Source organism: Struthio camelus, chromosome 6 (genome assembly GCF_040807025.1).
Source record: "Struthio camelus isolate bStrCam1 chromosome 6, bStrCam1.hap1, whole genome shotgun sequence".
NCBI lineage: Eukaryota > Metazoa > Chordata > Aves > Struthioniformes > Struthionidae > Struthio > Struthio camelus.
This window is the reverse complement of record NC_090947.1, coordinates 13,451,305-13,473,204: the sequence shown is the minus strand read 5'-3', so window position 1 is coordinate 13,473,204 and position 21,900 is coordinate 13,451,305. Positions and strand designations below refer to the sequence as shown.

The 21,900-nt window shown below is 37.6% G+C and overlaps 1 long non-coding RNA gene across 5 annotated transcripts in view; it reads right to left on the bottom strand.

Moving 5' to 3' along the window:
- Positions 1-21,900, bottom strand: part of LOC104143411 (uncharacterized) — a 436,433-nt gene that overhangs the window by 350,316 nt on the left and 64,217 nt on the right. For 4 of the 5 annotated variants that reach the window (XR_011141860.1, XR_011141861.1, XR_011141859.1 and 1 more), the window contains exon 3: positions 18,673-18,780. The exons of the other annotated variant lie outside the window; for it this stretch is intronic. This is a non-coding gene — a long non-coding RNA (uncharacterized lncRNA). The remainder of the gene's footprint in view (positions 1-18,672; positions 18,781-21,900) is intronic. 5 annotated transcript variants of the gene reach the window in all.

The following is a 21,900-nucleotide window of genomic DNA, read 5'->3' as shown; positions in this document are numbered from 1 at the left end:
AATTTAAAGTATGTGGCAATGTAGTAACATCTACAGTTCTGATACAAACCTATTCCACTGCCAAACCTATGTTTTAGATGTAGCCTAAAGTATCACACAGAAGCCTAATCAAATTTATGATTTTAAAGCAGCAGATACTACAGCTTCAGCTGTGAAAGCATACAATTTATACTGTGTGAAAAACAAATTCTTGCTACCACACTAGCTGTTTATGGTTCTATTACCTACCAATGAGTAATACCTCCTAGCCAGTAGAAATAATGGCACTGAACTTGTGATCTGAATACTTCAAAAGACTTCAGGAAGTTAAATCATTTCTTCATCTATAACAAAGTGAAAATTGGTATAGTCACAGTGCTGATGGAAGAGGAACAAAACAGTATCAGTCTTTCAAGTCCAGATGTGGGTTCCTGTACTCCAAGCAAAGTTACCTCTCAGTTATGCTAGCTTACTGATTTCACTGGAAAGTCTAAATTAAACTACATTAGAGACAACAGAAGTATCCTTGCAATTATTATTTCATCTTTTGTTTTACCTTTTTAATATACTTTAAGGATAAAGATTAGCTCCAGTTGATAAAACTTTCAGGAGTCTCCAGTAATGATTTAAATAGCATCTTGCATTAATAAAATTATCAAATATAATAACGGATTGAATTCACTCTTACTTAAAAACAAGGTGCTGTTGGATGAAATCAAATTAATGGAACTATAGATTTTTCATGCATCTAGATGAAAGGAGAAATAATTTGAAGGAAAAAAATCCACACACAAAAATCAATTGATGAGTGGGTTTGAGAAAACTGGGTTTGGGGGAGGCATCTCTCTTGCAGAATAATAACTGAGAAGCATGTCCAAGGCAGCAATCATGAAGCTGTCATTCAGATTTCCCTAAAAAAAGTATTTTTTTTTTTTGGCAAAATGTTTTTTTTTTTCCCTTCATAAACTAAAGCATATATTCAGGAGAGATATCAAGGATGAATGAGGATAAGCTGTTTTTACCTGTAGGCACTTCATTTTCACAATGGTCAACATAACTACACTGACTTTTTAGCAATAAATGCAATCCTGTTAAGGCAAAAATGTGATTGCAAACTATCATTGTATGTGTATAATCTCCTCTAATTATCCTATTTTTTGTCATATTCCCTAGTGCCAGATTTTCTCATTTTTATTACACATTCTTACATTTTTCTTGTCCCATCCCCAACATATCCCTTGTACTTCCAGGAATAAACAGCACTTGGACAGCAGCTTGGACTTGAGGCCCTTTCCCCTTCTTTTTTCAGACTGCCCCCTCCACCCTTATCTCTATATTTACTCTCCTTTTTATTGAGATCAATAATGACAATTGTCAATATGCCCCAAAATCCATGTGGATCTTTCATCAGTCTCATCCAGACGATCTGGTTTCACATATTCTAAGATTTTGATGACTAAAACTTCCCAGAACACACTGTAGATTTCTCTATGGAATTCCCCTGTCCTTTTTTTTTCTGAGAACAGCTCTGAAGATACTGTCAGTTTTCCTGATAAATAAAACTTCTAAAGATGAGAGGTTGGAGACAGTACTCAAGATGTATATCTACAACATTTAAAACTGACAGACATATAGCCAAGATGGAGTAATTCACAAGAGTAAATAACTAGCTAATATATAAAATTAACAAAAAATTTAACAATGGCTCTAGAAATAAGGCTTCTAGAGCTTTTGTTTAGTAGCATATCTGATTTATCCAAACGGAACCACGAAATCAAATTGCTGAATATTTGTCTGACTTGCTTAGTCCCGTTTGTGTTTTTCTATAGCTAGTGTAACATAACCATATAACAAGTTTTGAAAATGGATCGTACTCTGGTCAAATCATATTTGAAAAGTATGTATTTTCACAATTTTTTAAGTTCTTAATCACATGAGTAGGTTGTTTCCTTAAAAAGGAAGGTAGATTTCTATGTAGAACATATATTCTAGATGCACATAGAATACTACAAAACTCAAAAATACTTTGTATTTATAGAACGGGCTAGTGAAAGTCTTTTTTCACTATCCTTGGTATGAGTCTAGACAAAAAAACAAATCAAAAAAATTCATCTGAAGCCTTTTAGCCATCATCACCAAAAGGCAGTTTGTGAGGGCAAAATTGCTTTCTTCTATCAAAATCCTATTTTTTGTTCACTTTACAGATGAAGGTCAAAGTTGAAATATATCTCGCAGTGTAATGAAGACATAATGAAAATGTAAATTCATAAAACAGAAAGTGATTACAACTACTGTAACAGATGCCTTGTTTACCCTGCAGATTGCATTACATCATGTAAAGCTAAGCTATGACACATGCCACTGCTACCCACTGCAGATAGTTTTGATGTCTCCTAGGAAGTGACATCTTAAAGAATATTGTATTTATGAACAATAGGGTGCCAAGCTTAGTTGCTGGCCTGAAACAGCCCCTCAGCATTAAACACAGTAATGCTTCATCTGTTACTGTAAAAGTTGACGAAAGCAACTTATAAGCTAAAGGCTTATAGGAGGTCTACATCTGTAGTTTGTTACAGGGGAAAAGACAACACCTCCATCCCAAACAGGAGGAAAAAAAAAAAAAAACACTTAGAAGGGAAGAACTAAGAAAGGAAGTAGTACTAGTGTGGAAATGATAGCTTATAATATGGAGGAACAGAGCCTTAACCAAGTAAAATCAAGATATTATTTGATTTCAGAGAAGTTATAATGGGTTTAAACTGCAAAAATTATGTTACAGTGGAATACATTTTATATGGGGATAGAGGTGGTGTACCTGTCTATATTATGCACTACCATATGTTTACGTTCAAAGGAAAATGAAATGACTATTGTCTTTATACAACGTTCTATAACTGCAGAAGTCTCCAGTTACATTGAGCTACAGTGCATATTAAGTTCTGATCTTCAACACAACCCAAGAACAAAAGTATTTAAACACCTTTGAGGTGGACAACGTAATTCCAATAGGAGCCAAATATGAATTTGACTCAAATACTGCAGATCAGCTATTATTTTTAGGTGAACAAATAAGATATTTGAAGAAAGATAATTCTACAGCTCAGTTTGAATCATTGCTTCTCTTCTTGCTGCTTTTAACTTCTGAACACTCATGCTTTGACTTCTTCCCTGATTAGGTTGCATTATGAAGTGTTTGTATTGCACAAATGTCCTGATAGACAATTTTCAGTCCAAAAAATTGAGCTCTCCTCCAATCTGGTGGAAACTTGCTTTTAATAACTTTGTTGAAGGCCTTTTGGAAATCCAGGTATGCTATGTTCAGGGGAACCCCTTCACTCGTATGTTGCTTGACTCATATAGCATGTTAGTGGTGCAGGATTTCCCTCTACAAAAACCGTGCTGACTCCTTCATAACAGACTGTGTCTGTTCACGTTCTCAAAGATGTCACTATTTTATATTCAACCTTTCTACCAATCTTGGAAATCAAGCTCACTCTGTAGTTCCCCATAGAGTCCTTCTTGTGAAAGGGGAAGTGAAAGGGAATTACCCTGGCAACCTGCCAGTCCTCCAGCATTGCAGCTGTCTGTAATAGTCAGATAGGAGCCTTGGCCAGCAGCTCTGCAATTTCATATCTCAGTTTCTTTGAAGCTCTCAGATGAATGCTGCCTGACCGGGTGACTTACTAACACCTAATACATCTATTTGGTCTAAAACTTCCTGTATATTTACCTCAAGCTCATTTTGTTCATCTGACCTCTATTTACTAGAAAGAATGGCTCAGGTGTTGAAACCTCCCCAATGTCTTCAACAGCAAAGAATGAAAGGAATTCACTGAACTTCTCTGCTATGGCTTTATAATTCCCAAGTTCTTCTTCACAATTTGGTCATTAAGTGGTCCCACTTATACCCTACCTGGCTTCCTGCTTTTGATTTAAGAACCTTTGACTAGAAGCTTGAGCACCCCTTGTAAGGTGCTTTTCACATTTTTAGTACTCTATTTCCTGTCTACATTTGACCTGCCATGATTTATGGACTTTCTAGTTCTCATTTGGACAAGCTTTGTACTTTTTAAAAGGGCTTTTTAAGCCTTCCCCTGTGATAGCCTCCTCATACTCCTAGGAGCTGGATCACTTTAATGGCTTTTTTGTTTGTTTTGGTTTGCTTGTCTCAAAGTGTGGCAGTTTACTTGGGCTTCTAACACAGCATTTCTGAACATCCCAGGCTGTTTGCAGGCATCTTGCTTTTTAGATTGCTCATTCATTTATTTTACTAATTGCCTCTTTTTACATTGCTCCTCTTCTTTATCTGGAACATTTGCACACTGGATTTATTCAGGCTGCTCTCTCCCGCTACAACACGAAACTTGATTGCGTTGCGATCACTGCTATGGGGGGGGGAGAGGGGCGGGAATTCTCCTTTCATGTATATGAAGGCCCTCTGCATCACTTAAGATAACATATAGAATAGCAAATTTTTCTTGCAAGTCCTAGCACTAGCATTCAGTCAGGTATGGTGTCCAAAAAATCTTATCTCTACATCTCATCTTGATGTAGCATTAATCTAGTCCATACATGCGTAGATAAAAGCTCTCACTCCTACTGAGAGTCCGAAAGTCACAACTTCTCTGATTTCACTTAACATGCCCTGCTCACTGTCATGGTTCCAAGTAAAGGTTGGTAGTACAATCCTAGTTATTTTTACTAATTTTTATTATTAGAGTGGGCAGAAATCCTGTACAAGAATATTGCAGTGCTTCTGTTTTCCTGCAATATTTTTAAGCTGGTACACTTCTCATATTGTGACATTCTCCTGCCTGTTCTTATTATTCTCTTTCCTGCAAAGCTGGTAGCCTGGCAGCTCTGTATCCCATTGCTCATTATCCCATTGATCATCCCCCTTCTACCACATCTGAGATATGTATCATACAAGACTTGCCATCTGAGGAGATGCGTTTCTGCTCTCTATATTACTTTTTAGGTTTCATGATATTAGCACAGAAGCACTCGTAAGTTCCAGCTTCCCCTGCTGTTTAATGTTGCACATGCCAGTTAACTAAATATCCTTCTGTTACTGCAGTTATGCTTTTATTTCCCTCGTAACCTTTTCAGAAGCACTCTGAACATTAGCCACATCCACCTTGTGGGTTGTGTCAGATCAAGCTAGTTTCTCCTCCCTACATGTTGGCTTCTCCCAGTTTCTAGCTAAAGTATTCCTCTCCCAGAAGAATATGTTATTACCAACACAGCAGTCACCAGCTCTCCTAGGTACCTCCCACCCTTACCTCCATTAGGGTCTGCTACTTCTACATGTGGCAGGGAAGTCAGTCTGCAGTCCTCTCAGAGGTCAGCTACGCACATAATAATGAAGTCTCCCACCACCACCACCACCAGCTCTTTTCCTTGAAAGCCTCCTCTGCTGCAGGAACACCCTTGGTGCAAGAGGACACCCACACCAGCTGTAGGGCAAGTCCCATCAAGGAGATTAGATCCCACTTTCCTAGCAGCTCAGATACTCCTCAGCAACAAGGACTGCCACACTGTAGATAGGCCTTCTCCATAACATCCCATGGGATGTTATGCTCCTGTAGGAGCACCTTGGTTTCTCCTCACTGCTTCAGATAGCCACTCTCAACACTTTTCTGAGCTCTAGGAGTCTCTTGTACTGCATACACACACTTACAAAATACATTACACCCCAGGCAGATATTCATACGCACTGCACATTGTCCTATATTCTGGACAGCTCTTGTCCTCTTGCTGGGCCCTAACTGCACTGGAAGCAGAAAACTCGTTGGACTTTAAAAGCTGTAGTAATTTAGCTGCTTCTTCAGTCAGGTGATCTCTTCTTACCTTAGGCTACTAAGGCAGCTAGGTAACACTAGGCAGCAATAACAATATCTGTACAGGGAATGAAATCTAAGAGTACAGAGAAAAACAAAAGCCAAAGAGCAAGTTGACTCAAGGATCTCTTTACGTTGCTGGTAGAGAGCCCTGGGACCCCATGTGCTGCCCCCCCCATGCTACAGTTCATTGGTCACTTGGTGACAGCCTTTATCCTCTCCTGGACCTGGGCAAGCTCTGTGACTTCCTTCAGATCAGCCAAGCCCACACTTGCACTCCCTTCAGGCATGCTTGAGAAGCAGTCTCTGAGCAGACACTCAGAGCAGTCTCAGTCGCTACTGTCTGGCCACTTCTTACCCCAATGTACAAGTAAGAGGAAAGAATTTACATGCCTTCTAGTTGTAGGCTGACTGATACCTCAACATACCTGATGAGTTGAAAGAACTCTATCCTTGTAGATGCACAGCCTGAAAAGAGAAGTGTCAATACTGTTGTTTGGTTGGTGTTACAGACCTTTACTAAACCAATACATCCATATTGTAGTTCACTTTTTTTAGTGGGTAGTTCTGTTCAAGTGAACCAGAGGAAGTTTCAGTTGTACTAAACAGAGCAGACAAGGCAGCACAGATATCTTATTTCCACCGCAATAAAACCAGAGTACTGTACTGAACAGAATGCCTGATTTGCTGTTATACTGGGTATTTTATGTAGATGTTTAAGACCAGATTCTTTTCCCAGTACACTTTTACTTAGGGCTCATTTGTTATTTATCATCATTATTGCCTTTTTGCAACAGCATAGCTTTTTTTTTTTACTCACATTTTTTCATCATGCACCATAAGCCACAAACTGAATCTCTTTTTATGATTATTTTATCATCTTAAAAACACTGAAAGAAATGACATGCACTACATATAAACGAGTATCATTAGCATTTACTTTCAAGTATGCCACCAGTGGCAACAGTAGTATTCTCAACTTCCTTTTTTTTTTTCCACTCTTACATTATACTGCTTTTGTAACTACTAGTATGTAAAAATAAACTTAAGGCATGTAGAGGCTTACCAGCATTGCTACCACTTGAGCTACTTCCCCCATTGCTCTTCCTGGATCTTGTATTTCAATCACCATTGTACCAGCTTTGCTGACTCAATACTGTCTTTTATGCACTAAGTTTGTAAAGCCTTATTAAAGTTTAATGAAGACATGAAATTAGATGACATTTGCATGTAAAATAAGTCCGTAGTCTACGCAATTCAAAGTTTCTATAAGCATCAAAAATCTTTCAGTGCAAGAGACAACAGAAAGAGAATGTACACCAGGAAAGGAGAATTTACACAGCAACTCTTACTAAAAATCAAATACTAAAAGTTCACTAGCCATAATTACTCAACATATAAAACTGTTTCAGTAGATTTGCCATTTACATGATCAATTTTTCTGCTTTAAAAACCCTAATATCCAAAGGACTCTGAAGTGCAATAACTGCTTGTCCTAATTTAATTATTTCTAGTGTACAACCCTAAAATACAGCAGCCATGAATAAACTGTGATGTATAGGCTAAGTGGCAGGTGGAGGAACCCTTTATTAAAGCACTATCCACATTCCTATTTTGTTTGGAAGGAAAAAAAAAAAAAATCAGTGCCAGTATTCCTGTAACAGGAAAAAAAGAAAAATGTAATGAATAGGGAGATGAAGGTACGTGTTCTTTGCTCCTTGTACTATCTATAGGAGATCTAAGCAATATAAGGTACAATTTATTCAAAGATCAAAGTTGTTCTAGTTGAAGTCTCTCTGCTGGAAAACATGATTTTACACTAACAAGTTATTTTACTGTTTTTTGAGAGACTCTCAGGAGATGTGTTTTTATGTTCTCCCAATGTGGTAGGCAATTACTGAAGACCAGGGAAATATTTTGGCTGAGTCAAAGTCAGCTCAGTAGTATGCTTCTTGAGCATAGGTAAAGCAGCACTTGTTAGTCTTAATCATTATAAACACAAATCATACTTTCACTAGCTAAGGAAGGAGAAAATGGCATGTCCCCAATGAACTGCCACTAGAATTGAGTCAATGCAAAATATTACCTATGAATATTCATTTGAATTTCAAAATACATTTGCTCTACCTTCATTTTCACATCCCTTTTGTGTTTGCTTTTGGCACATTCTAGTGAATTAATTACTAGGGAATATTTTTGCTGAAGGTGTGGGATTTTAAGCACATACTACAAAATATTCACAGAAAGTGCCCTTTGAATATACAGCTGTGGTTGTACCCACCAGCAGTCTGATTCTTCAGATTAGTGTAGCCCTGCCAGTGGAGGAAAAAACATCAGGTAACTCACATCTTTAAATTCCCACCATTAAAATCAGCAAGAAACCATTCATGAGTCATAGTGATTTAATCGCACAGCATCTGCTATATCTAAATACATATTTTTCTGCTGGCAATTTTTAGTGATTCCCCCTGACCCAACCCTCCCCCCCCCCCAAAGTCATAAGCTTTGCTATTACACTTTCATGTTAATGGAAAAACTATGCAAATAAATGTTTAACCCATATTTCTCAGCACTGTTCAGAAGAGCTCAACATGCCATCTCAAAACACAGGAGAGTAAACGGGTATGTGCCCTCCTTTGTAAAACAGGGTGCAAGTCTGTTTCCTAGAAACATCCACAAGTTTCACTTAACAGATTCCTAAGAGGCTCATGAAGCTTGGGATTTCACCTGCTGTCTTCTACAGCATGCTAGAACTTGGAACATGATTCGGGTTTTTGACTGGCAGTATGCGCAACAGAGTCGCTTTTACAATGATACCCTGAATATAGCTGTACCAGCAGACTGCATTGTCTATTCCTTGTTTAACAAGGTGCCTTCTTAATATACCTCTTGGCTTACCAGAATCATCATCAGTATTAGACGCTACAAACTGCTGCATCTGTGAGACAATACAGCAATATGATTATTATCTGAACAGAAGAACCAAGAAACACAGCATTTTTAGTAGAGGGTCAGCTTTGCAGAAAGTCAGCCTTGTATGCTCTTAGCTCTAATTGTTTGTTACTCTAATTAAAGCTAAAAGAATACCAGTACAAGTTCGGATTACAGTATCCGCGATATGCAGAGCTTACAGTAAGGCGCAGATACTATTCATATGAGGTGGTGTCCAGTTAGGTTTAAAATACTCAGTGTTTACTGGGAAGTAATACAAGAAGTAGATTTTCTAATGCCACGGGAACTAGCAAGAATACGACGGTTCAACTTAAGGGGTTAAATTTGTGATAGGTCTGAGACCCCATGGCTACCCCTGCGTTCTCTCGCAGGGGCAAGCACAACACAGCAGCCAGCAGCTGGAGACATGGCTGCAGAGCTGTCAAGCCAGAATTTCTCTCCTAATGGAGGCCCTTCACCCCAAATACAGAATCAATGGCTTTAAGGTCAGTTCTTCAACCACTACAGAACAGCATGAGAAACAGGTGCTTCCTACTGATCAGAAGATGTAGGAAGAAAAGAAGTGGGAAATTTGATTCATCTCCTCAGATCTGTTTTAAAAAAAAAAAAAAAAAAAAAAAGGAAAGAACAGCTCTTTAGCAGCAGGAAGAGAGTCCCTACCAGAAAAATTGTCACAGAGATGCAAGGAAATGGTTGAAAAATAATAAAAGTTTGCCTCAATTATTTCTCAGGCAATCAAGGTCAGAAATTTGAAATATCGAAGGACATTTCACTGAAAACATCAATCAACAGAAGGGGGAAAATGTTCTGCTACATCTATGCAGGGGGATATAACAGTAAACAAATCATGAAGCAAATAATAAACCTTCTTGGGACTGTATAGGAGACTACTACTTTTCAAGCTACAGAACTTCAGCTTTTGGTTTCCCTTGTCTAAAGCTATTTTATGACTCTAAATGAAAATGTACATTTTTATTGGGATGGCTACACAAGCAAAAAATTAAAGTCTCTTCCCCTTTGGTGAATAAATCTCAAAGGAACTCTTGAAAAATCTTATGCATTTTTGTCTACCAAAAGGTTGTGACAAACAGCAGCTAAAATATATATATATAATATATATATATAATATATATATATAATAGCGCAGCTAAAAAATTAATAAAAGATAGTTGAAAAGTGTATTGCATGAAGATGCCTTCAACATTTTCAATATTTGAATATTTAATTATGTTGCTATGTATTTCCATAAAAAATGAATGAAAAATCAGTCTATACTTACATCATGTTTAAACACATGAAAAAAATTTAAGCCTTACAATTCTGATTTCATTTTTACAAGGAGCAAGGTGTATCCTATTGAAAACACAGTAGGAATCACTGAAAGGGTTAAGACTATTTTTTTTTTAAGGACCTGATTTTCGACAAAGATGAATTTCACCCATACGCAAAGGGTCTCAGAAGGCCTGAAACTCCATTTCAGCGCTAGGACTCAGATTTAAAGCTAGCACCAATTTTGCAACAGCTTCGTGCATACAGCTAGATTTAACTTAACACAGTGGCATACACTTACAAGCCTCATCAGCGAGGGACACAGGTGACCCATCCCTTGACACAAAGGGCAGGCAGCCCAAGCTGCCCATGAAGGCAACACTTTGGGACAACGACTCATGGAGCCCGGGGCAAAAGCAGCAACTGCCACACTGTCCTGGGGCTGCAGGGCTGGAAGCAGGAGGATCTGACAGCGTTCTCCAACTATAGAGAATTTCAGAGCTGCTAAGAAATACAGCATTAATTTTAAGACTAACTCCTCCCCAAACACACACACAGAAAGTAAGCCACTTATAATCACAGTATGCGTATTTTTCTCTATTCCAAAATGTATGTGGGAAAACCGTGGTTCAGTTTTAAGACTACTTCTTACAGTTTCAATTATTCATGCTATGTATATTTTATAGCTTCTGCCAACAGCGTAAGTATTTTTAGTTACTTCATTAACAGAAAGTTACCCCTCCATTTCCTGTGATGTATAGTTTAAAAAAAGGGGGAGGAATTCACAGGCCTAAAAATTTGATGTAAAACTTTATTTATTTATTTATTTTTTAAATACAGTCTGGGGTTAATAGGCTTTGTCTTTAAAGCCCACCTATTTTAATATAGTGAAGAGTACTGAACAGATTTAATTTAAACCTGCATATTTTTCAGTTTCGGTTTCCCCTGACATAAAGGCACAGCATCTACAGCACAACCTGACAGAGCAGAAACAAGGACTCTCGCTGCTCTCTCTGTATTCCCTGCTAAGTAAACACATCAAGAGAGAGACACGGGAAGATGGAAGGCCATTATGTGACCCTGTGCTGCACATCCAAATGAGTAAGGACATTGTCTTTTGCTGAGAAACTCTTCACTCACTAGGAAATACATAGATACATGCATTTTTGGTTAAGTACAGGTTTCGGTTCAACCAGATACCTCTAAATATGACAACAATCAGTTCCCTTCAGAAAGGGAAAAATTAGGCCAGTTTTTAGCCCAGATCAGTTGACATGGCTTTTAAACAGAGACTGATATCTCACTTCTCACTGGGCACTGCTAAGCACAAGGTGTGTGCAGCCAGTGTGCAGAGAATAACCTGGGATCTATAATGCAGGAGAGAGAGTTTTCCTCTCTCTCCTCCTCTTCCTCCCTCCCCAGGCAGATATTTTTATTCAGATGCATGTAAACAGGCATGTGAATTCATACTGAGACAAATATCAATTAAAGCTCATTTGTTTGCTTTCAAGATCACTTGGCACTATCTCATAAATACTGAGCATCCTTGAATACGCAGGTTCTGAGGTATGCACAATCTTGAACTCATTTTTCTAAGGAGGGATGGGATGGAAGCATATGTTTCAGTACTCTTCTGAATCCAAGTGCATACAACACAGAATTAAAAAAACACTATGGATCAGCTGTAATGATCTTTGAAAAGATTATAAACCTACATTTTCAAGCTCACTGTGTTATATCTGAAGTTCATTCACTTCTGTCCTTCTAGCTGCCTTGAACAAGCCAAAAATGAATGTGGCCTTACCTCTTCAAGCATAAGTCAACCATATATGTCTCCCTAGTCACACCTCAAATGTTCATGGGACCTTTGCTTATGTTTCCTAAAAGATCTTCACATCCAAGCTATCTGAAGAAAACACCGCAATCAAGCTGCCTACATGCCAGTCTTTTTCTACATAGTCACACATATGAATATGTATTTCACAATTACTTTAAATAGATGGGCTTAACACTGATCTGCTTTTGGTAAGCTAGAAAAGAAATTTCCACCTACCAGCTTTTCGATACAATCTCAGTACAGGAAAAGAAAGGGTGGACTGTAAAATCAATTTTTGTAGAAGCACTGTGAGGTGGTCAGTGCTTGTAAAGAAAGATCTACTCAGAAGTATATCTTGAATGCAGGTAACAATCTCCTCAAGAAGATTGGAAATAGGAGCAAGGAGGGAAGAAAATGAGGTTGGGTCCTAACTGCCAAAGCAGGAACAAGTCATAGGTAAGAAACAACCAGGAGGAGACATTGTCTCTTCCTCAGCTACCCTCCCTTCACAGTCAATGGAAGCATTGCTTTAAGGGTATTGCAAGGACCAACTGTGCAACTACAAGGAAGAGATTATGAGTGGTATGATTTACATGAAATATAGCATAGCTGTATAATTTCCAAGCTACAGAAATGAAGTTATGGTCTATTTACATCCAGTTCACGGTGTGCTTTCTTTTTACAGTATTCAGGTTGAAGAGAGGAAGTCATGATAGAATTGAGAAACTAAAAGAATCAAACACTGCTCAGAGTCTGAATAAGCTAAATTGCTTCAAGTCTTGTTTAGCTAGTGATCTATTTTGTGCTTTGAATTGCACAGATTTTAACAGACTTTTTATCCAATTTTGAGGCTAGAGGTAGTAAACAGGGTGATGTTCTACACCGTTTGTTTCTAATCTCTTCTCGTTTAAGAGTATCTTGTTACAGAAGAGCTGAAGACTGATCCAGTGGAAGCAAGATTAGATGTCAAGAGAGAATCTAGAACTGATAGTGACTACTTGCTTTTTATAATTAATAACTGCCCAGGTAATGAAATAGAAGCAATTGATAATAGCAGTTAAGCTACTATTATTATTCTGTGTGGAATGAAACTTTTTTCCAGGGTAGCTTCCATCACAAATGAACAGCTAAATTACCCAGGCTTCAAGAGGCACAGCTCAGTTCACCATCTCAGCAGAAAGGGAGGACTAGAAATATAGCAAAGAAGTCTACTGGATATTATTAGGCAGTACAAAAGTACAATTCTATGAATCCACATATAGTTTACTAATATTTCTTTTCCTTTTCATATTCTTCAAAAGCTGTCTCAAGCTATCAATTACTTGAACAATTTAATTTGTTTTAGAGAACAGAAAATATCCTGAGTTGTTATTCTAGGAAGTCTGACCAAAAAAGAAAAAAAATAGCTTGAAGTCTATTTCTTAATCAGCCCTAGTTCTTGATTCATTCACCCTAATGCCCATGGAGTTTGTCAGCCCTCCAATAAACTTAAAAGTAGTTGAGATCTATGCCTTTGACTTCACAATTCCTTTATTTGTGCCGAGTTCCCCAAGATATGTCTATTAATCATCACTCAAGAACATTTTGAGGTATTGTCATTTTCATCTAGGACTTTTATTCTGATAAACACTTTAAATCTTCGTTATAACTCTGTACTGCAGAGTAAAAAAAAAAAAAAACTGTTTGAATACATTATTGGATATATAAAAGACATAAGTATCTATAATCAATGGGGGTGGATATGCCACCAGGCATTAGAAATAGCCTATGACTCTACTCAGATACATTCAAATGAGAAAAGATAAGCTTCTAAAGGTATTTCCAGAAATGGAATTCACAAGTGGTCTACAAACAAAATAGGAGTCTAGAGTTTTGCAGTATCTCCCGCTCACCTGTCATTAATTCCACAGCCAAAAATAACCACTCATTGAAAATATATACATATGCACAATGCTTTAGTAAATACTTTTGTTCTACTGAAAGCAAAATATAAATACTTGAAGTCCTTTAAAGCCATAACATTAAAACAATTTAAAAACTGACATAAGAAAAAAGATAATTTACAATTATGAAACAAGAAGCAGCTAAAGAAATGGCTTGTTGGTTTCTAAACATGTACTACCATACTGCAAACTGCCAGGGATGTTTACTTCAGGGTGAAAATACACTCGTCCACTTCCAACAAGAGTGGTAACAGGCTGCTGGGGCACAGGGGAGATCTGTCACTCACTTCATGGAGTATTCCAGTTATACAGTGAGCCAGGTAATAGGGTTGCACAATGCTCATATTTTGCAAGGATATTCAAGTTTAGAATTCAAGAGCTAGAACTTATTCTTTTTTTGTCTTGATCTATAAAAGAAATTCATTATTTATATCGTTGTACACAGACAACTCTATAGTTGCCTAACTGTTTAGATTTCTGACTTGTTTACAGGATCTAAGATATCAACAGTGAGGCAGATAATCAGTCATGGAAAATAATTATAAAGCTTGAAGTTTGGAATAAGGAAGTTTAAGTAATTAAGGGCACTGGCCTTTCATTCCACTTTGGCAATACAGTAAAACTAAGCTCAAATCATAAAAATAAATGTTGGGACAATGAACTAAATCAGAATTGTAAATCATAGAAAGTCAATGTATAAGTTACAACATCAAGACAAAGAACATTTAAAACATTCATTAAGGTAGGGTGAACACTCAAGTACTGACATTCTTCTTAAACGCAGCTAACTGGTCACAGCCTTTTCTTGGGCAACATATGGAAAATTGCTCTCCCTTCTTGCTAAAATTACAGTGCCAAGCATATGAGGAGAGAACAAAGTCACTGTGCAGCCCACCTTGAAGGAGCAACGGTTTGAGCAAGATACTCAAAGAGACATGAAATTATTCATTCTCTGGAGCAAGCTCTGCTGGGAGATGCAATCATGTGCACTCAAGGAAGATGGGGAAAAACGCAAATTAGCTCACATATTTCAAGTAATTCTTACAGTCAAAAAATATATTGACAGATCTTGAGGCTGGTCAGGATATTGGAGCCTAGACAATAAAAATCCCTCCTTAGTAAATGTCTAAGTATACACAATGGCAATATGATACCTGAAACAAGCTATAGCTAGAAATAGTGCAATTGAGACCACTGAAATGATCAGTGCTGAAAAGTATGTGCAGCAGATTACTATTAATCTATGCCTAGTTCAAACTGGCAGTACACAGCAGCAGTAGCAGGTTCACACCAAGTTAGACCGGGATACCAGCTATTAGTATGAAGTACCAATCTCTCCCCTGCATGGCAGTGGTTCAACTTTGGGTAGGTGTATGTAGGTGAATGTAAAATTTCTCTTTCGGATTTCTATAGTTCCATTTAACCCGCGGGTGTAATGTTCAATCCAAAAATGCATCAAGGGCATGCGATTAAACCCATAACCTACCAAGAGCTTCTTCCCTTGGCAATACCTCTATATATTTCTCCTTAACAAGGAATGGATCCAATTCTCAATCAGAGACAGTACTGTCAGGGGAAAAAGTCCTGGAGGACAAGTGGAGAGCTGCTGAATTTAAGTCTTTACATAAAATTGCTCTCAGACAATTGCCAAGGCCAAATACTACACTGATCCATGTCCATTACACTCAATGGTGTGCAAGTCAACATGAAGTCTACGAATTCTTCCGCAGTCATTATGTTAATGTAATGATCAGGATTCTTTCAGAACTGTTACTGTAAGAGTAACGACTGTCTCTTTATATATCATGTAGTTTCCCTAAAATGAGCTTATGATACACAAGAAATTTTCATGAACCCTTTTGCAGATTTAAGCTGCCTTCAGAAATTATACAGGAATAAAGTAGTTGTCCTTTTTTCTTAAAAATTCTTTTCTAATTTTACCTTCAAAAAGAAATTAATATTATTGACACCTTTAAAACATAAACCTAAGTTTCCCATAATCTTTCATGAGATTCATATGTAGCAATGCAGATTTTATCAGTAAACAATTTATGAAAAGTTGCTTAAGATAAGCATGGATAGAAAAAAATGTCGGAAGATTTTTTTTTAAAAAAAGAAAAAACTAATTCTACAAACCAAACAGACAATATAAATAGATAACAAAACAGATACAAATAGATAACAAAAAGTACTATAACTGAAAATGACAAATATCGATAGCCACAATAACAACAAAATTCTTGGCATACATTCTGGTAGATGCATGTGTATATATATCTGAAAATAAAAAATACACAGTAGGGATGGAGAAAAAAAAAGGTGGCAGGGGATTGGGTGAAGTACACTGTGTACATGTATTTCCTTTCAGGTAGACCTTCTAACAGAATCTTTAGTTCAGCTAGGTTTAAGAAAAATTGTTATAAATAGAGTGAGGTTTTGCCAGGATTTGCTCTCTAGCATACATGAGTTTACGAGTGTGTGTGCACACAAAGTGGTCCAACTGATGTCTGCATGACTTCCTGAAGCTCATCTAGAAATTTATTCAAAGGTTCACGCTTTGTTATTTTTAGATTTCCTCTGCTCTGAAAAAGTTACCCTGCTTCACACACAAAGATACTTTAAAAGAAAAGGGAAAACAGCTTTCTTGCATGCTGTACACTTGATTTTAAGATAGTGGCTGCAGTACACAACGCAGTGCTGATAACAGAAGAGTACAGCCACAGCTTCAAGTCTACTAAGAAAGAACACCACTACAGATTATTTTACACAATTTCCAATTACAGTAAGATGCTCTACAGTTTGCTTGGAGATGTTTTAAGCATCATATGAAATACCACAGCTCCCAGGAGCCTCAACTTGACCAACTGCACGCACCAGTAGAATGCCAGGTTAGAACAACAGTATTCTCACCATATAGGATTATTAGACAGAAAACCAGCCTTTTGAAGAGTTTAAAAAAAACAACCACCTACTCTCCGCCAGCAGCTTTGACTCTTTTTCCTATCCAAGCACCATAAAGAAGAAATACATAGCTGTGTGCGTAATCCATTATCATCAGAGAATAGCTACAATTTTAGCACAAAGAGACCTTTCAGATCTCAAGGGGGTCTTCAGACCTTCTAAAAGAGTCTAAGTGGATTCACATCTGCATAAGAAGAACTTTCTACATCACTTGTCTAGCTTCTTTCATTCATACATTACAAAACTTACAGTAGTTAAACTTCTTTCTACCTTGAAATTATATGCCATTATCAGACTTTGTAAATCTTCAAGTTCAGTTACTTTTTCTTACAGACTTTCTAGAGGATATAGGCACACAGGGCTATAATAATTTTAAAATTCCAGAACTTGCTTCTACCTTTCAGCTGATACCCCTCATTCCAACAGCGTTGTGCATCCAATGGCCCCACTGCAAAGCAACCATCTCCTAAAGTCTGCACCTGTTGAGGTTTTTAGTGGGAATGATAATGCTCAATTTTTGTGATAATATTCATCAGAAAGCACAATTTTTGCCTATATTTAGAAATATAGATTTACAAACACTCATAATGAAGAAAGAGGAAGGTATCCAGGACAAGTTGATCAGCTGAGAGATATTACTCTTGAGATTTTAAGTCTGCATGTTGTATACACAAATAAAAACTAGCAACAAGTAAAGAAGTAAAAAATGTACTACTAGAACATAAAATTATGTAATTTTTTTTTAAAAGGAAAAGAGAAGGTACTCACATTGCCTAACTTTAGGCAGCCAACTTATTTGGGTAAGCAACTGCAGAGAACAGTATCAATATCAGAGAGAAAAGTGATTCAAAATACTTAACTTACTAGCATTTTCACTTATAGTTTAGGTTGACTGCTAAACTGCAGCTTATACAGCCTAAATTATTTTTGCTTTGGACTGCACTGTAGATTCCCCTTCTCGTTACTGACTATATGTGGAGCCTAGGGAGAGCAGGGCTCCTTGTCCCTCCCTTTGTTCCTTGCTAAAATACAGGTAAAATTTATTACTACAAAAGTAAAGTATTTCAGATGATTCAGTTTTCATCTGCTCTAACAGGACATTTACATAAAAATAATAATAAAAAGGGTAACAAAACAAAATACTACAAAGAATATACAATTGTCACCTTGGGGATAGGAGAAAGGAGGAGCCAGACATTACAGATGTGAGTCACATCACTTAGCTGTCAGGCTCCTGGATACTGAAAGAAGCTTAAGAGAATGACTGGAAAGGTAATGGAAAGCAGACATGAACCTTTGATTGATGGTTAGCTAAAACACTAGAATTAGACTTCAGAGAGAAAGAATATTTAATTCTTCATAAAAATGGTGCTGAAAGAACAGCGTCAAACTCAATTCACAGTGAGCATTTTAGCTAGCTGCAGCTGCACATTTAAAATGACTACAACTTTTGCATAGGAAAGGTTTGCATAGGAAGGTATGGCAGCTAAACAGTGATTACCAAGGAAAATAACGTGGCTTCTGGGAAGCACTCAAAGCATTGACCTCAAATAATTATTTAATTTAGAATAGTTAAAAGAGTATGCTTATTTTATAGTTTCAGAGTATTACTTTCTCTTCAGTGTGACAAGAGGTAAGGCCCTTAACATACCACAGTAAGATACACACATCCTGCTGTAAAAAGTGGACCAGGAAGAGTATACACAACACAAGCTTGAGACTTTCCTGCATTGGACAACGCTTACACACAAGATGATGTAGGTCAACTCTTATTACTGATGCTGACATACGTGAAACCATACGGACAACAGTGGTATGTCTGCACTGGCAAACAGTGGCATAAAACAGGAGCAGATCTGTAAAGCAAAACAGTGGGCTTTGATACTGAGGACTTGATATGGACACTACATACCTTTTGAGAGGTTTTACTTCAAACTCTCTTCCTGATGATTGACTGCCTGCCCATTAGTGGTTGTTTGCACAAGGTGGACTCAGAGGATATCTCTTCGCTTAGTTTCATCTAAAAGAAATCCAGTTCAAATTGATATCAAACATTTTCAAGGCAAAATATAGTTAGCACTGACTCAAAAAGGAAATAAATTCTACTTCCCTCCCAAAGTAGACAACAGCTTTAAAGTTATATTTGGACTTTAATAAGTCATTTATTAATCTGAATTTTTATAGTGAAAAATATTCTAATGCAGTTAAAGTCAGGCAACAGTATGTTCTTGAGCATTAACTAAAAGTCCGCTTGCCTTGATGGCTCAGCAATTGTGCTAACAGGACTCAGGTTAAGTACCTTACTATACATCTACTCCAACTGCTGTCAAAAGACTCAGCCAGGTGAATCCAACGAGAGTTCTCTGAACCTGAGGCACCTCCCTTCAACCTTAAGCAGCTGTAGTTCAACTCATAGGATCTAATAAGCCTTAAGATGTTCAACCGTCTTTTCACAACGGCCACTCCCATTCTTCAGAATCCTGTCTTTCACACATCCTTTCCAAAATTGCAAAACTATGCTAAAAATGCAAGACCACCATCCAACCATTGAAATGGCACCTCTCAGTTAAAACTGAAAAAAACACACACATCCCCAAACTTCCACTTTCTACTGTTAAGCTTTTAATTTCACTGGAAACTCTCCTCTCACTTTTGGAACCATAGCAATAAAAAGAGCCAAAACAAACAAATTCTCCACCTTTGAAGCAAGAGATTTATGTTATTTAGTCCTAATTTAGTCACAGAAAGTTAATTAACATTACATTGAGCAAAACAGGTATCTTCTCCACTATCCCAACATCACCTAAGTAAACCTTGGAGCAAAAGCTCTTCCTTGAGGTATATAACATTGTAGTTGTTATCACCTACAATTCCTATGTCACAGTTTTTCCAGGCTACCAAGGCAAACACATATCTAAAGACCGAAATCACTGAACACTATTTTTAATTAGGCTATGAAAAAAGAAAATTGCAAAGAAGCTATCCTATTCTTTAATTAACCTTATAACTAGTAGAACACAGAGATGCATCAGAGCCATGATTCAAGCTCATGGAAATACTTCGCTGAGATTTTGCTACATCTTGAATTATTGTTCATTAGGAATATGGAAGTTTTTACTTTCAAGTTCAACGTACTGATTTACAGAAAGATTCCTCAGTTCTCGATCCTTGGAACCTTGCAACAATAACTGGACTGAGCAAATCAAGCACGAACACCACTGAGGCAAGATGTACAGCTTTTAATTACTTGGCGTGGGGGTGATGGCTACAGGCCTTCTGGATAGACCATATTTATTGCGCCACACAACCTTTAGAATATTGAACAGTTTTGTGAAACAGAACAGTGACTAATATTGCCTTATGTTTATAAAGAACTTTTTTTTAATCCTAATAGTTCTTACAGTGTTTTAAAGATTTTATAGGGAAAGTGAATAACCATCTGAAGGAGAAGAACCAATGGACTCCAAATGCAAATAACAAATGAGGAAGGTAGAGTGAGGCAGCTCTGTTTTCACATTCCCTGAAACTGTACCAGATGGCCCAGTGCTTGCCTTTCATTAACTAGTGTGCTGGGATAAAGCTGTGTTAATTAAATCACTAAACTACCACTAATTCTCTGTTATTTACTAATCCAACAAATTTAATTTTTTTGTTTTGTTCAATACAGCACATTCTAATTAAGTCTCAGAAAGTTGAAAGGATCAATAATTAAATAAAACGGATGAATAATGATATGCAGTTATCTCTGTCATAATATTAGCAACAAAAGACAAGTTCAAGGCACAACATACCTCACAAGGAAGGAACATTTAGCATTAAAAAGACCCCACAGAAGAAAATACTCAAAGTTCAGGGAAGTAAATATTCTACATACCTGCCAGAACATTATAAATGCTGCCAACACACTAATCACGGTAGGCTGTTTACTGCTGGGCTCTAGAGCTTTTCCCTGAGATAACGTCACACACAGCGCAGTCTTCCAGGAAGCTAACTTTGTGGCCCTCCGAGTTACAGGACCTAAGCTTCACCATTTCCTTATCCGTCAGAGGGAAACCCAGAGCATTGCAGCCTCTAAAGCACAGGCCTCCTTTCCGTTCAGCTTCCTTTGCCACAAAGTCAAAGGCTTGTCAGGGAAGCAGCTAGCACGCCAGGCATTCCCGTTACCCTTTTCTCCCATGTGGTTTTTGGGGAAAACAGCCAGCCAAGGAGGTTCGAACCAGCCACCAACTGTTCTAAGTGTTCCCAGCAGGACGAGTAACTCAAAAAGCTTTCTCCAAGTGCTTCCCTTCATTTTGCTCTCTGCCTGTAACAAGCAATCCTGGGAGCGCAGAGACATCTACTAGGAGCTTTTCCTTCACTCAGCCATAGTCAGTCAAGTTCTTCCTCTATCTAATATGCTAGAATTTGAGAGCCAGCAGAAAATCAGTCTATAAAATAATCAAAGTTGTTTTCTTTTTCCCACGCAAGGCCTCAGGCAACCTTCCCGGTGCCTGACACAGAGGCCCCTAGGACAGCCAAATCTCAGCCTAGCAGGCACACAAAGCCCTTGAGACTAAAGAGTGAGGAAAAGCAGGAAGCCTATTTAGGGTTTATCTGTTGGTTTTGTTAAAAAGACTGGTTAAAAAGAGTGGTCAGTGGACTAGTACCTCAGGGTTAGTTACCAATGTTTACTCTAAAGACAGCAGATTACTAGCAGCCTAGACAATGGATTACTCCTTCCCCTTTGCTTGGGTAACAGCTGTGCTGCCGATACTCTAAAAATTTTACTAACAAGCCTCCAAATACTCCCATGCCAAATGCTCAGCTGTGTATAACAACTAACCTGTCCCATTGTTAAGCCTTTCCATATCTATGTTTATGATCATGTAGTCTCTAAATACATTTACCCATGAATTATGCTTCTGTCAAAGAACTAGAAGCTGGACTTGTTCATTTGCTACCTAAAAAATAATCATTATTACCTGACCTATGAAATGCTGAGATTCAAGAAGTATTTGCTCAGTTTTGCTATTGTTTCTTTTTTCATAAGAAGATATATGCTTATATCTCAGATGTTAATGCTGAAGAGCATCAGATCTCAGAGTTGACACACAGATCTCCTTTAGCACACGATTCTTTGGGAATACTTAAGAGGCAAACA